We start from the raw sequence: 16028 nt of genomic DNA, 5'->3' as shown, positions 1-16028 counted from the left end.
GTTTCGTGAGGAGAGGCGAGACACCTACTCTGTCCCCTACCCCGCGCGGAGGGGTGGGGGCGGCGCTGGGACGGCGCCGGCGGCTCCCGGTAAGGAAGGCGGGCTGTGGGGGTAGCGCGGCGCGGGGCTTGGGAGGACGGTTTGAATGGAGCCGGGGCGCCGAGGGGGGAGGGGGCCGCCGGCTCCCGAAGCGGGGCCGGGGTACGGCGGCGCCTGAGGGTCAAGAAGCCCGGCCGGAATCGCGCGCGCGGAGAAGGCCACAGTGTAGCGAGGCCGCGGTGACTACAGTATCTGCGGGCCGGAGGGGTGGGGGCCGCGGCCGCCGCCGCGGCCGCGTGGAGGCCGCGCGCTAGTCGCGCGCGTTCTCGCCGGGGTCTTGGGACAAAGCTCGCGGCCCACTCCGTGGGTCCTCCCCCGGGTCTCTATATCTGGCTCAGCCACGACTACAATAGCCCGGCGTCTGGGTTTTCTGGCTACGTTGTAACGGATCCGACCCGAATTTTGCCTTTTTGGGTTGGCGGTGGTCGGGACTTCATGTAAAAAAAAAAGAACAAAAAAGAAACAAAAAAACCCCCACACAACAAAAACCCAAAACCCAGGAGGTACCCTGCATCACTTGGACACAAGCGGAGCCTCCCTGTTTTTTGCTTTTGTTTTTTTTTTTTAATCACGTCATTCTAGATTTCCATGGAAAGGTAACTAATTTTTCTAGTACTGTGGCTTCAGTATGTTTGTCCTGAAGTGGAGGGTCGGCAGTAAGTGAGGAAGGACGGTGAAATTGCTGTTGGAAATATTACTTTGTTTTTTTTATTATTTTCCCTTCCCTTCCTCTTCATTTTCCAGTTTAAGACTTTTGTATAAAATGTGAACCTTTGAAGAGAATGTTTTGTGTCGAATTGAACACAACAATCTTGAGTCTACCCCTCTTCCCCATGTCTCTCTGGAGAAAGTAGGGAGTAAGGATAAGAACCACTTCCCAGGAACTTTAAACAACTTTTCAGTTTGAATTGACAGGCCCAATTGGAGTCTGATTTTTGGCACTGTTGGTGGCTAAACTGTGTGATTTTAGGTACGCAGCTTGATCTCTCTGAACTGGTTTCCTCTTTTGTGAAGTAGGAATTATGTTACACATGGAATTGGTGGAAGCCTATAAAGTGATTCCTGGCAAGTGGAAAGAAGCACTATCGTTACACTCTGATCCAGTCTCCTTTATTGTTCAGCATTATTTGTTGAGTCCCTACTGCGTGTCCAGTGGATGGGGGCTGAGGAGCCTCTCAGGCTCTTTGGGAAACAGGCTTTTCATGTGGGAATAATTCTCCTAAATTAGTCACTTAATCCTTACAACCTTCTCTGGGAGTGTGTATAGTGGGTACACAGCTGATCATGGGAGCCAGTTTCTGGCTGCTTTGTGGAGAGTCTCAGAGCATCCAGCCCCCATCCACTGGACACCCAGTAGGGACTCAACAAATACTGCTGAACAAAAAAGGTGACTGGATCAGGTTTTTTGATCAATCCTGGCCAATCATTTCCCTCTGCTACAATAGATCACCCTTATCTTTTCTCAGATGTTGGTTACCCCAGTTTGTAATTATACTTCTGAGGACCACCATAGCTGGGGGCTTGTCAGCCTTGACTCCTGCAATAGTACCATGGGCCTGGAACCTGGTTGGCCCTTAGTGAACCTTTGAACAGTGAATGAAGACATCCCTTGGGAGATTTGAGTGAACTTGTGTGTGAAATGCTTAGCACAGGACAAGGGGTGGCTAGTAAGCAATAAACATCAGTGACAGTTGTTGGTATTTTAGGTTTGTAGGCCTAGACATCATTCTTCTGGAGTGAGGATATGGGGCAATGGTTAGTACAGTGTTGTGGTAGTCATGGTGAATGTGAAGAGTGCTAGTTTTGGACTCTAGCCTCCTGAATGCACACCCAGCTTTAAATCCTAAGTTTGACCTGGAGCAAGACATGTAGCAATAGTTCCTTCCCCCCCCCACCCCCCCTTGTGAAACAGGTCTGACAATGAAACTACCTCAAAAGATGGTTGAGAGGGCTGAATGAGGTAATATGGGAAGCAGCTTCACATACAATACTGTCTGACATTTAGTGAGCATGCAGGTTGTTGGAGTTAATTTTTTTTGTTTGTTTAATATTTATGTACATGTATATACATATATATTTGTAAGTTAACTGTTTTTAAAAACTAGAAACATCTAGCGTCCTCCAATTCCAGGAAGCCTGGGTTTAACGTACTGGTAATATGTATTTTTTAAACGTTTCTTTAAAACCATTGCCTACATAGAAAATCATGGTATAGCCTCATGGTGAAGACTTAATCAGAATGCTCTTCAATAATGTTTGTTCTTTCTGTCTAGTGGAATTCACATTTAAGCAAGGCTTTTCCCCCCTAAAAGTACATAGCTTCTTGTGCCTTTCCTTCCTTTTTTTTTTTAAAAAGATTTATTTATGCATACAGAACTGGGGTACAGGCCAGAGGTTTGGGGGGGGTGGTGAGGATTCACCAGAGACAGAGTGGGGAGCAGAATAGGCAGACCTGGGAAACAGCAGGCAGGTCAGGAGAGGTATCCCACTCTATGTGTGTCACCTTCTGGCTGGGGATTGAACTTGGCTTTAGTGACTGCGCATAGCTTCATAGTGCTGTGCTTTAACCCATTGTGCCACCAGGGAGTGCCTTCCTGCGCCCTTTCAGAGGTATTAAATTCATTTTATATTTCAAACAAACGGAGTCTTAGATTTTTAAAAAACTTTTATGTGTTTCTGTTACCTCATATTGCAGCTTACTTCTGATAGAACTTGAATTTCCCTTGCAGTTATTTCCTAGAGTTGAATGTTTAGGAAGGCTGATACCATATTTTTTTTAATTTATTTTATTTATTTTTATATAGAAGAACTGGGTGTAGGCCCAGAGGTATGGGAGGTGAGGAGTGGGGAGCAGACCAGGCAGAGCCACTGAAATACACTGCTGTACCATGTGGGTAGCTCCCTGGCTGGGGTTTGAACTCAGACCATCTTGGTGATAGCAGTGAGACTTAACCCCTAGGCCACAGGTGAGGCCTGATACATATTTTTTGGTTAAACATGTACTGTATACCAGATTGATGCTGTACCTTTTTCTGGTGAATTTTGTCACAAAAATAAAATAATAGCTGTTAATAAAAAGTAAAGCCAGTGCAAACTTAATTATGAAATAATAAATATTCCTTCTTCTTGTACCACCTGAAATCATTTTGTGTCCAACCCTTTTGATTTAAGAACATTGATCTTGAAGGTTTTTGAGTTTGGGGTGTGTGCATTTAAAAAATGACAAACGTATCAGAGCCATTGACAGTGCGGTAGTCTCCAAACTTGTTCTGTTGTGAAGTTTGAACATAAAAACATTTGTTTCCATACCTTTGTACTCCTTCTGGACTTTCAGAAATATTGGAAGAAAATCCTAGACTAGTTCCAACTATGTTGTTTTATAGGGAATGGGAGGGGCTGTGAGTATGGGTGAATGATGAGAAGGGGGATATTTTACATTTTATTTGTTTATTTAAAGTATTTAGGGCCCTCCCTGGTGGTGCAGTGGGTTAGGACATAGCACTGCAAGCGACTGCAGCCACTTCAGTGCGAGCTCGATCTCATGCCTTGGAGTTGACCCACATGGTGTACCAGATCTCTCCTGACCTGCCTACTGCTCCCTTCAGCAGTGTACTTCGCCAATCTGCCTATTTTTCTCTGGTGAATCCTCTCACCACCCCTGCATCTCTGGCCCATACCCCAGTTCTGTATGTCTAAACAAATAAATAAATCTTTAAAAAAATATTTATATATGCATACAGAAATGGGGTACAAATCAGAGGTGCAGGGTTGATGAGAGGATTCACCAGAAACAGAGTGGGGAGCAGAACAGGCATTTCAACAAAGTACACTGTTGAGGGTAGCAACGGGCGAGATAGGAGAGGTCTGCCGTGCCATGTGGATCACCTCCAGGATGGGGATTGAACTTGCACTGAAGTGACCACAGCTTGGCTTAGCTTCACAGTGCAGTGCTTCAACCTGCTGTGCAACCAGGGAGGGCATGTATAGAAGAACTGGGGTGTAGTCCACAGGTGTGGGGAGTTAGAGGCTTCACCAGAGATAGACTAGGGAGCAGGATAAGTGGATCTACTGAAATACACTGCCAAGGGGAGCAGGGAATGAGACGGGAGAGATCTGCTATGCTGTATGTGCTTCAGCTTCTGCCTCGGGCTCAAACTCTGTAAAGGTGACAGCATTGAGACCCAAACCCTAGGCCAGCAGGGAGGTCCTATTTTACATTTTCAATTAGTCAGTCATCTGAGCTTTGCTCCTATTCACCACTTTCCCTGGTGAAGATGGTGCGGCAGAGAAATCAGGTGACAGTGGGATCAGGTACCAAGTACCTGATAAGTCCTCATGTGCCCGCCTTGGTCATCAGGCTGCCATGACACAGAGGGACCTATTCACAGTGGCCACAGACTCAGTACAAAGTGAGTGTGTCCCCCTTGTATCCCCCGGAATTGTGCAAGTAGCCCAACCATGTATTCATTCATACAGCGAACAAATGTGCACTGAGTACCCGTCTTGAGTTAGGCTCTGGTGGGAGATTCAGACAGGTAGACAAGGGACCTGTTCTCATTCATATGTCTATCCTTATTGCTCAAGAGGACAACAGTAATACAATGTATAGAATTGTTGCTAGGCCTAAACAACAACCAATTTACAAATGTACCTTTACATTTAGAATGCTGCCTGATATGTAGTGCTAAACTGGTAGTTGCTGTCATTTACTAAGATTCCTACAAATTCCTGGCAGGTTGAGGTACATATAGACTATATTTTTGTTTCAAAGTAGTAGGAAATGAATCAGCTTCTCCATTTTTTGGCCTTAATATTTAAAAAGTGCATGTTTTACAAGTTCTTCATGAGCTATAGGAAAGAGGGAAGTATGTTTGGTAGCATGGTCTTTTAAAATTGTTAAATGTTTGATTTCTGTTTCACATATTTTCTCATAACATGTAACTCTCTCTAAAGAGAGTTAGAGTTTTTAAAAGTCTGAACTAGAGAGATGTGCAAAACCTACTATAAAAGGGAAGTAACAACTGCTGGAATGTTGGGAACTGAGAGGGAACCTGTCAGAATTGAGTCTAAGGTTTAATTTGGCTTCCCTTGCTGTCTGCCTCATAGATACCACCCTAAGATGTATTAGACTCACTAATATAATCATATATTTATTGGGGCTTTCTGTTATCTGACTGTTCATGACATTACATTTTCAGGATGTAAATTGGACAGGCGTAAGAAATTCAACCTTGATTCATGGTCATGCATAGGAAAGGGCCTTGAGGGGAGCATGGGTTGTCAAAGGTAGACTTTCATAGGAGAGAGGAATGATTGATTTCTCTTCAGTTCCCTCAGGGAAGAGACTTTTTAGAAAACAGGTAAATATTAGCAGGACCTAAACCAGCCCTGGCCCCTTCCTGGCCTGTGTTTATCAGACTGGGATTGGATTACTTTGCTAAAGGGGCATGTTTTCATTTTTGTATATAGATACTTGTCACTGGGAATGGCCAGAGTTTACCAGCTGTGAGTGACAGGGAGGATGGGCTTGTTTTTTTAGTAGTAGTAGGCTTGAAAATGTCTCTTTGGAGTGATTTAAGTTCTCTTCCCTGTAGGTTGTGTCCTGCTGGCACAGGAAGCAGGTGGCTGCATGGCAGTTGTTGCCTCACTTATTGTAGTTGGAGACTTCACAGGCAGGCTTTGTTGTGTGCCACCCTACCCCTTGAAAATCCCAGTAAAGTGGTCCAATGGGTGGCTTCACTGTCCTAGGGGTGACACTGCAGCATGGGAGCTACTCAGCACACTCTTAGAGCTCTGTCTGGCCTCTGTGACCTCCAAGTGTGCTTCCCATCACAACCTGGCTGACTGCTGTTCCCTTCCCATCCACCCAGATACCCTTCCCCTCATGCTTCTTCCTATTGGAATGCTGCTTTGCTTGTAGTTTGCACCCTTTCAGAATTGAGGCCAGATTTTACTCCCTATATGACTTTGGGTAAGTGACCTAATCTCTCTACACGGGAAACCCTGTTCCTGTCATAATCTCTCTAGTAAGCACATTTAGTCACTAGTACTCATTGAAGGGGGTGTGAGTTGGAGCTGAAATCCCTCTGGTCAGCCCCAAGGAACCTGGCGTCTTTGTATATTTACAGTGACATGTATGAACCAAGACACTGTCCACCTTGGTCATGCCTCACTCCTGTCTTCCTCTCACATTCATATCCATTCATTCCATCACTTTGTCCACAGGAATCTCTAAAACTACCACTAGACCATGTTACTTCTCTACCCAGAACATTCCATCAGTTTCCCATGTACCTAGAGTAGACCCCTACCTTCTCACACTACCCTCAAGACCTGTAATCTGACTTTCTACCCATCCTTGACCTCATTGCTGCATTGACTACACTCCCCTCAACCAGCACCATCCCACTCTTAATTCCACCCCGGGGCCTTTGTACTTGCTGACCATAGAGAACTATCAGGTTGCCATATTTCATTTTTGGTCTCTACTCATTTCTCTAGCTCACTGAGAACCAACCCTGGCACCATGATTGAAAGCACCTCACATCAGCTTGATTGTTAGCCCTGCTTCCTTATTCTTTTTTTTATAACACTTTTCTCCCTTACTTGACATCCTGTCATATTTCTGATTTGTCTCTATGAGTCAGTTGTCAGCCCTACCAGGCAGATATTCTGTTCTCTGCTGGGTGCCCAGTGCCTAGAACCTGCTCACATAAAACTAGTACTTGGGGACTATTTGGGGTGGCTGGGAGGGCCTGTCACAAGTGACACTCTGCAGATGTCATAATGACATGCATTCTTCCCCCCTCTTAGTTACTCTTAAGAGATTCCCACTTTGGGCGACTTCCTGTCCAAGGATCATGCATCATGCTCAGTGTTGAGTATGTAGTAGGCACCACAACATTGCCGGGTTGTGACATTCATCTAGCAGGGCTTGACCAGTTACAATAAAGAAAAAGAAAGAATTCTATCCAGCTTCACAGGAAACAGTGTCAGGATATATTTGTAAATTTTGTTGCAGTTAACCTGATGGTTTTGTGCTGTGTCACTTTCTGACTCTGAGTTATGGCCAAGAGTTTGAAAAACACAGGTCTGGTGGATAGTAGGGTAGTATATGTATTCCTGAAGGGTAGAAATTTCATTTCCCTGCCTGACTAGCCTTTGAATTCCTGGGGTCCTGGTTGTTTTCATATCTTCTGGCCAGTTATAGATAGAAGGTAAGTCATTGGGTTTCAAGTAATTGATAATTTTTAAAAGGGTGGGGAAGAGTTCAGCAATACAGAATTCCCAGTGCCAAAAATAATGCTAGGTAACAATATATGTCTTTTTTTAGGTACAGGGAGAAGACATTGCAATTTATCATCATGACATATTTTAGTTTCTGAATTTTCAACATAGGGCAGAATTTTGGTGTTAAATTGCAAGGAAAAGGCTACAGAATAGCCAGTGGTGGGACAGTGTAACCTCAGGGTTAAGGCAGTTTCCCACTGCCCTGAAACCAGATGCCCCACCCCATATGTCATTCCAGGTTCACAGACTAGTGTGCCCATTAGATTAGGTGTTTTCCTAGTGGAGTCTGAGGGGGAAATCTCATTCTGTAATCTAAATGAATAGGGCTGGTTTTGCTGAGCCAGCCTCCTGTCCCAGCCCCTGCGAATGGGTCTGAACACTAGCCATGGTTTGACCACAACATTATATCTGTTGATGATACATGTCTCAAAAGGACTGTCTTCACCCCCACTCTCACCCCCCCAACTAGATAGCAGATTTCCTTGTTTTCAGGCAAAATGAAACAAACAAACAAACCACATTATCCCAGCAAGCAGATTTCTGAGGGTCCCCATTGCTCTTATCAGTCTGTCCTGTGACAGTGGTCAGCGGCTGTGCTTCTTTATTTGTAAGAAATGCTAGGAGTGGTAGGAAAGAAGAAATTCTAATCCTCAAGCAGTCCAGTTTCACATTTGAAGATCCACAGACATTTCTATTTTAAGTGCTAATTTTTAAGAAAGATTTATTTATGCATACAAGAACTGGGGTACAGGCCAGAGGTGCAGCAGGTGAGAGGATTCACCAGAGACAGTGGGGAGCAGAACAGGCAGATTGAGTGAAATACACTGCTGAGGGGAGCAGAATGCAGGCCAAGAGAGGTCTACTGTGCCTTGTGGGTCAGCTCCCCGAAGGGATTGAACTCTTGCTGCAGTGAAAGGATAGCTTCATAGTGCTGTGTTTTAACCCATTGTGCCACCAGGGATGGCTCTGAAGTGCTAATTTTGATGAAGTTGAAAGCAGATGGAAAATACTATGGTCCTCATATTCTTTCATCTTTCTCATTTGTTTCCACAAAGTCCCTTCCTGGACATCTGTGTGTTAATTTCCCAAGTATTTTTCTGAGGTAGGCTTTTTTTTTTTTTTCAATTATTTTGTAAATGTCAGATTGTAAAAGTAAGATAATTATTGTAAAAAAAAAAAAAACCACAAAACCCCACAAACATGTACTAGTAAAAACACCAAAAATCTGTGATGTGAAATGTGTCAGTTCCCCATGATTTGTCTACAGAGAGAGGTATTGGCCACTGGGTTGACTTTGACTAGCATTAATATGTGTATGTTATTCTTAGCAAAATGGGTTCAGAACACGCACACCCTCACATGGATACTACCTTTCCCTCCTCGTTCACTTGGGACTGTGTGTCTATGCACAGAGCTACCTCATTCATTTTTAAAGATGCTACAACTGCAGCATGTACTGTGTGAGTGTTATAGTTTGATAATGGGTGCTTCTCAGAGAAACTGAGACGTATCCAAGTCTCCCTTTGTCCACAGAATGGAGCCTGTTTTTCTCAAAAGGCCTCCTGAACATCTTAGCTTCCAGCTTTTTGATTTTGGGGGATAGTTTCACTTCCTGTCACATTCCTTCAGGCTGCCTTTCGGAATCTCAGATGCTGTATTCGGTGGAACCCCTAGATGTACTATACACATCTCATTAAACTCCAGACACACTACTAGTGGTTTTATTGTTTGGGCTCCTGCACCCTCTTGTCTTTGACTTTCTCATTGGCTTAGGTATGATTGTGATTTGGGGTGGATTTCAGTGTTGTGTAAAGTTGCCCTCCCATTCCCAGCCACTTAGAGATAAGACCTTAGGGCCTTAGGATGAACTGGGGGGTTGGGGGGACCAGGGATTTGCCGAAAATGCGAAATCATTCCCAGGCTAGAAAGGCAAAGGTGTTCAGAGGGGAGGGAAGAAGGGGCAGAGGAGAGGGATGCTCTTGCCCTCAGCTCCCTCTTCTCTTTTGAAGTTCCTGGCTGGTCTCCAGCCCTTCTGGATGAGGATCTCCCTGGACCATAGTGTTGCCCAGATACCTTCTCCCGATCTTAGCAGAGCCAGACTTACCTGTCCTCAGAAAGGAATGGCTGGTGGAAAGGAGTTTGATAATGGGTCAGAACACCATGTTAGTCACAATGGCAACAAAGAGGGCACGGGAGAGTTTACAACAGTCCAAACTGTCTATGGACAACCAGGATGGATCTCATCTCTTGCAACAGCTGCTTCTCCTGTGAACTGCACTGTGCTGGTCTTGTTTCCTGAGGGGAAACATGAGCTTGTTACTTTGCAGGCCTGGGAGCACTAATAGAGTTATGGGAGAGGCTAAGTTTAGGAAGCAAGGTTTCTGAAGTGGTTACCTCACTTATTACGTGGCTGGTTTATTCATCTTTGTCTGGGAAAAGGTGGAGTGAAGTATGGCAAGTAGTAAGCAACTGCTCAGTAAATGTGGGGAGCTTGATTACACCTGAAGTTTGTGCCTCACATTTGTTAGCTAAGGTGTTGCTGGCTGTGAACATTGTGTGCGGGGGGAGGTTGGAGGGGGCTGGTCTTAGCGGCAGCCTACACAGGGAAATAGAAGATTGGGAAGTTAACTCATATAGCCAGGCCTCCCAGATGGCGCAGGAGTTAAAGACAGAGCTGTCAAACTAGCTGCAGTCACTGCAGCATGAGTTCAGTCCCCAGCCAGGAAACTGGACCACATGGCACAGCAGACCTCTCCAGTCTCTCCTACAAGGTACTCAGTAGATAACATCTGTCCTGGTGAGTGTTCTCTTCCCCTCATCTCTGGGCTGTACCACAGCTCTTGTATGCATAAATAAATCTTTTTTTAAAAACAAACCTCATGTTCAGTGTTGTACGGCAGCATACTAACCATGGCATTGCAACCCCAGCTCCTCCATTGCTGACTGGCAGTGTTGCCCATAGCCTTAGGATCCTCTCTTTTGATAGGGCCAAAAATAGTCCAGTCCCTCTTCAGTGTGGTAGTACGGGTTTAGTGAGTAAATTCCAGTTCTTACCATCAGTGGGCCCACAGCCCTGTTTCCTATCTGATAGGATCTTTGTCCCTGTGATTTCTTTGAGACTAATACATTCACACCTATTGTAAATGACCAGGAGGAAGGGATAAGTCAGAATCCCTAGGGATTTTAAAATACCTCTTCCCTTCTCTCTCCATGACCTTGAAGCAGTAAAGGAAAATTTGTTTCCTTTGCTCTCACTGCTAACACCAAACTTGTGGGTTTTCTATGCCAAGCAGTTCTCTTGAGTTTCTGAAGCTACCAAATGGGTGTCCTACAGTTTAATTCTCATATTGGCTACTGAGAGTTAGTGCAGACATCACCAGTTAAGGGTTCAGTCTCTCAAGATTGCTGCCCCTCTTTCCCCTTCAGATGCTCCTTGAATGTGGTATCCTCAGGTTATCCACTCTTCTGTGAACTTGGTTATAAGTGAGGGTTCCCATGATTCCCTTCTCAGGTTTGATAATTTGCTGTAAGAACTCGTAGAACTTGAGACATTTACCTAATGCCAGGAGGCATTACTAAATATCAGTTTCTCATAAAGGATATTGTGAAGGATGTAGAGGAATAGCCAGATGAAGAGATGAGGATGGAAGCTGGAAATTGAGGTCTAGAGGGGTTGAAGCACAGGAGCTTCTGTCCCTGTGGAGTTGGGGTGTGCACTCTCCCAGCTTGTGGATGTATTTGCCAACCCTGAAACCTTCTGAACATTGTAATGAAAAGCTCTTTATGGAAGATTCATCGTGTAAGCATGATCATTTAGCTCTATCTCCAGTCTCTTTCTATTCCCAGGAGGATGGGGAAAGGGCTAAAAATTCCAAGTTTCTAATCATGGCTTGATCTTTTGGCTACCACCCACTCAGTAAGAGTGGTCTGGTTAGAATAGAGGATGTTTCGATCACCTAAGAAATACTAAGCAATTTAGGAGCTCTCTATAAGACAGTCCTATCACTTAAGAAAATATAAGGATTTTAAGAATTCTGTCAGAAGCCAGGGCCAACAAATAAAAAACTCCCTATACTTTAGGAAATGACTAGGGATTTGGGAACTCTATATCAGGAACTTAGAGCAGAGATCAAGTGTTCATTATATGTCATAGGTGAACAAAGATTTCCTATACAGGATCCTAAAACCACTAAACCATAAAAGAACTAACTTGATAAACTGGACATCATTAAAATTCAGAATCTTCATCACAAGATACTATTAAAAGAACACAAATGTGAGTCATAGATTAGGAGCTAGTAATTGCAACCACATATCCCCATTAAAAAAATTAACAAAAACAGATCCTTAATGCCATTACTCACAAGGAAAATGCAAATAAAACTAATAAAGTTATCACACATCTACGAGAATGGTTGATGAAGAGCAAAAGGATACTACTGTGTGTTGCTTTTAGGTGCAGTTCAATGACTGGCAAAATGTATCCACAGGCATAAAATCAATACAGTGGTTTTCCCTGGGATGGGAGTTGTGACTAGGACCTTCTAGAAAGTTGGCTGTGCTATGCCTGAACAAGGATTCATTAAGTTGTCTACTTGTGAGCAGGACACTTTGGATATGTAAAAGGAAATAAAATGAAATACCCCTCCTCAGTGCCACAACTGAGGCCATAGAATTGCTCCCTGGTTCCATTTTCCTTCTGTCTCCATGGAGAACCTGAAAGTCTACCTGCAAAAGTCATGTATCACCAGCACCCAGCGAGGTTGGGCACCTCTCTGTTAGGTGGCACACCCTGTTGTACCACTCAGGACATTTATGCATTGTTGTCTGCATCCTTTGGGTCCCCTTTACTGTCATTCTCCATGTGTGTTTGAGTTTTAAATCTAGAAATGAATTTGCTGATGACATCGCTGTGCACCTACCTGCTTAGTTGCAGTCTGATTCTTAAGAGGTATCAACTTCCCAAGCAATTAACATTTTAAAGAGCCTTCTCTGAAATCCAGTGCTTCTCAAATGCCATAATTGGACATTGAAGTCTTGAGTGAGCTTGTATGTGTCATTGAGAAGTTAGCACTGCTATGGGTAGCAGCTAATACCTACAGGTACCATGTGCTTTGATGGGAAGGAGAGGGGAGAACAAATGATAAGTACTAGTATCTAGTGTAAGTATAAACTACTAAACTACCTGTAGAAGAGTTATCACGCAAAAGCACTTGCAGTTTGCCCATTGACATATCCACCTTTAGATAGGAAGAGAGATGATTTTCCTTAGATGACATGGATCTTATTTTTCTGTCAGTTTCAGTTGTTTAGAATAGACTCAAAGTAACTCAAAGAAAGTACTGTATTCATGTCAGTTTTCAACCCATATATGACAAAATATACATTTTTAAATTACTTCCATTTTTAAAGTTCTGAATTAAAACATTTCTCTGCAATTTAGTAGATCTCATTAGGCCCTTTGCAGGTCGACCTGTACTGTTCCAAATGGGTCATTTCTCTTTTTTTAATTTTAGAATTTATTTTTTATTATTTACATATTTTTTACATCATTCTTCATTTTTATGCAATGTGTGCTTTATTATCTTGAATGTAATCCCCGTGAAATTCCTACCACCAACTCACCAGTGTACATATTGCCATAGTTCCTTATGCTCTTTCTGCCTCTATTTTGATTCTATTCCTTCCTCCCCCACTGCAGTCTCTGATTTATAGTTGCCTGTTGATTTTTGTTTTTGTTTTTGTCTTTTTTTTTTTCCTGACCCCTTATTTGGATCTCCTACATTCCTCCTATAAGTGAAAACATCCGATATTTTCGTTTTTCTTTCTGACTGTTTATTTCACTGAACATGATCCCTTTCAGCTCCATCCATGTTCCTGCAAATAGCATGAGTTTATCTTTTTTCTTTTGCTTGCTTAGTAATTATCCATTGTCTCTCTATATCATATCTTCGTGATATTTGTGTTCTTTGAGTAGATACCTAGAAGTGGAATTGCTGGATCATATGGAAGTTCCATTTTTAGCAGTATGGGACCTTCAGACAGCTTCCATAGTGGTTGGACCAGTTTGCAGTCCCGCCAGCAGTGTAGGAGAGTATTTTTTGGCTTAGAATAGACTTCTTTCAAGTGAGAAAGAAATCGTGAAAACTCTGGGGTTCCACAGGATTTTTTTTTTTTTAATGTGATTTTTTTTTTTTTTTTTAAAGATTTAGTTATTCATACAGAGCTGGGGCATAGGCCAGAGGTGCAGGGGTGGTGAGAGGCTTCACCAGGGACAGAGTGGGAAGGTGAAAAGGCAGATCAACGAAGTACACTGCTGAGGGAATTACACTGCTGAGGGGAGCAGCGGGAGGGTCAGGAGAGGTCTGTTGCACCCTGTGGATCACTTCTGGGGCTGGTGTTGGGGATTGAACTCACTGAGACAGTTGAAGCAAGCTTGCAGTGCTTCATCCTAACCCATTGCACCACCAGGGAGGGCCCTCCACAGGATTTTTAAAGGATTTGTGCTACATTCATCCCTTTCCCCCTGTCTCTGTAGTGTGATATGGGCCCTGGGGAGGTAGGGGGCCTATAAATTCAGTCTCTTCAACCCAGCTCTGTCTTGTGTGACTGTAGCTTATGTCCCCTCATAGACATGTCCCTGGAGCAGAGAATTCAGAGTTGAGAGTTGGTATTTTAGTAAAGGAAATTTGGGACCACTCTCATGCAGCAGACTAGAGTGATATCTAGTATCAAATGGGATACTGTTTCTGTAACAGCTGTGACTGTTCACATGAAACTTTGTTGCTAAATGACTCTCTCAAATTTATCAAATTTATTTAAAAAGAAAAAAAAAAGCCATGTTCGATTTTCCCCAAGCTCATTGGGTTTTGGGGAAAGTGTTGTGAGTGGACTCTAGTTTTCCAGCATTTGTGAGGATTACTTACACTCTAACACTGAGGCTCTTTGGGCTTTGGTGGGGCGGGGGTTGTTTATTGAACTGTAAGGCTAGAGTGCTCACCTCTGGTCCTGCCCTGCTGAAGTTTCTGATCTTCTTTATTCCAGTTATTTAGTCATGAAACTGAAACAAACAAGTTTGGACTTTTGATCTATTATCTAGGAAAATACTCATACCCTATCATTTTAAAATCTTTTTCTTAAATTAAGAGAATTAAAAATATTTCTACACATAACAAAATTTATTAGGACCAGAAGTCTACAAAGAGACTTAATTCCAAAAAGCAAAAAGTTCATAGAAACAAAAACCAGATTTGTGACACTCTGAATAAGAGAGGGGCTGTTAAATAACTCTGGGACAAGGTGGGACGTTAGAATTTGTATTTTACATTTTATGATTTCAAAGACAGAGATGTCTTTGGGGATTCAACTTCTATAGCAAGAAAATAAAAGCAAAAATAAACAATTGGGATTACTTCAAATTTAAAAGTTTTTATACAGCAAAAGGAAATACTAATTTAACAGACATTCTATTGAATGGGAAAAGATAGTCACACATCACACAACTGACAGTGGGTTAATATTCAATATACAAAAACTAATCCAAATTAACAACAAAAAACAAGCAACCTAATTAAAATACAGGCAACAGTTCTGTACAGTTTTCCAAAGAAACCATACAGAAGGCTAAAAGATACCTGAAAAAATATACAGCATCACTTCTAATACAGGAAAAGCAAATCAAAACCATGGTGAAATGTCTCATATCTGTGAGTGTGTGTAATAGAGAAAGTGGAGAAAGGATACCTGCACCTGTTTATAGTAAATTTGTGTGGCAATTTCTTTTTTAAAGATTTATTTATTTATGCATGCAGAGCTGGGGTACAGGCCAGAGGTGCAGGGGCGGTGAGAGGATTCACCAGAAACAGAGTGGAGAGCAGAACAGGCAGATCAACAAAGTACATTGCTGAGGAGAGCAGCAGGCAGATCAGCAGAGGTCTGCCATGGTGCAGCAATTTTTTAGATAAGTCTGGACTATCTTAAAAAACTGAAAATTGAAATATTGATGACTAAACACTGTACTTTTGGGTATCTGTCTGAAGAGCATTAAATCATTAATTCAAGAAATTTATATGCTTCACAGTATTCATTGCAGCATTATTTACGATAGCTAGAATATGGAAGCAACCTAAGTGGCCAGTGATAGAGAAGATGTGGTATGTCCACACAGTGGAATATTATTCTCTGAAGAAGAAAGGTGAAGCATTACCATTTACAGCAAAATGAAAAACTTGAGGGCTTTATGTGAAACAAAGTAAGCTAGAACAATAAAGACAAATCTTGGATGATAATCACATATATGAGTAATATAAGAAAACAAAGCAGGCGAAATGATAAAGCAAAATAATTATAAACTAACAGACACTGATTACTGAAGTTTTTTTTTTTTAAAGATTTATTTATTTATGCATACAAGAACTGGGGTATAGGCCAGAGGTGCAGGTTGTGAGAGGATTCACCAGAGACAGAGTGGGGAGCAGAACAGGTCGACTGAAATACACTGCTGAAGGGAGAAGCAAGCAGGTTAGGAGTGGTCTGCTGTGCCAGGTGGGTCAGCTCTCTGACCGGTGATTGAACTTGTGCTGCAATGACTGTGGATTGCTTCATAGTGCTGTGCTTTAACTTGTTGTGCTACCAAGGAG

The 16028-nt window shown here is 42.8% G+C and overlaps 1 protein-coding gene across 3 annotated transcripts in view; it reads left to right on the top strand.

Moving 5' to 3' along the window:
* Nucleotides 1-16028, top strand: part of SMARCA4 (SWI/SNF related, matrix associated, actin dependent regulator of chromatin, subfamily a, member 4) — a 91745-nt gene continuing 75717 nt past the window's right edge. For all 3 annotated transcript variants that reach the window (XM_012729639.1, XM_012729638.1, XM_012729637.1), the window contains exon 1: nucleotides 1-89. The gene's annotated coding sequence lies outside the window, so the exon portion shown is untranslated. The remainder of the gene's footprint in view (nucleotides 90-16028) is intronic.

The sequence above is a fragment of the Condylura cristata genome, unplaced genomic scaffold (genome assembly GCF_000260355.1).
Source record: "Condylura cristata isolate star-nosed mole 26May11 unplaced genomic scaffold, ConCri1.0 scaffold00025, whole genome shotgun sequence".
NCBI classification, from domain to species: domain Eukaryota; kingdom Metazoa; phylum Chordata; class Mammalia; order Eulipotyphla; family Talpidae; genus Condylura; species Condylura cristata.
This window is presented reverse-complemented; position numbering and strand designations above follow the sequence as displayed.